Here is a 646-nt window from a genome sequence, read left to right on the forward strand (position 1 = left end):
TTCAACCGGTTGCTAATGTTCTCAAATATAAAGTCTAATGGATAATCATTCCCTAACAATACTTCAATTATGAAAACAAAGTTACTAAACTGAAATTTGGGGGTATTATACGTTATTGTTTACGCAGGCCGTAAATATGCGTCCATCTCAATTTTCTTCCTTTTTTCAATTTATTTATTCCGTCTTTGGAGCGGAAACAGTTAGATTATTAAAGTCTTGGATTAAGTCACGTATTAGTTTAACTAAAAGTCTTTTACACGTTAGATTCATGAGATACTGTATCGCAAACAGTATTGTCCCGCCTCACTTGCATCGACTATATAGTTTAAATTTGGAGTTTTTTGGGAACAATTCAGTCAAAAAATTTGAACGTGTTAGACAGCAGTGGATTGTGAGCATCCTGAAGCTGGAACTGAACGATACTTATAGGAGGATAGACTTCACTCGGACACAACTTTTTAGACTTGCACGTGTTATTTCCCGTTGTCTCCCTGTTCACATTGGTGACGCCTTCTTTAACAAACAAGCGAAATCGTCATACCTTTTCTTCTTACGCGAAAAGAATAGAATAGATTCGAAGTGTTGCTGGCTATTGTCAAAACAGAGGGAAGAACTACTAGATAATGATATGAGAAGGATTAGGCCT

The sequence above is a fragment of the Mycetomoellerius zeteki genome, unplaced genomic scaffold (genome assembly GCF_001594055.1).
Source record: "Mycetomoellerius zeteki isolate Tzet28-1 unplaced genomic scaffold, Tzet1.0 scaffold261, whole genome shotgun sequence".
Classification (NCBI taxonomy): Eukaryota; Metazoa; Arthropoda; class Insecta; order Hymenoptera; family Formicidae; genus Mycetomoellerius; species Mycetomoellerius zeteki.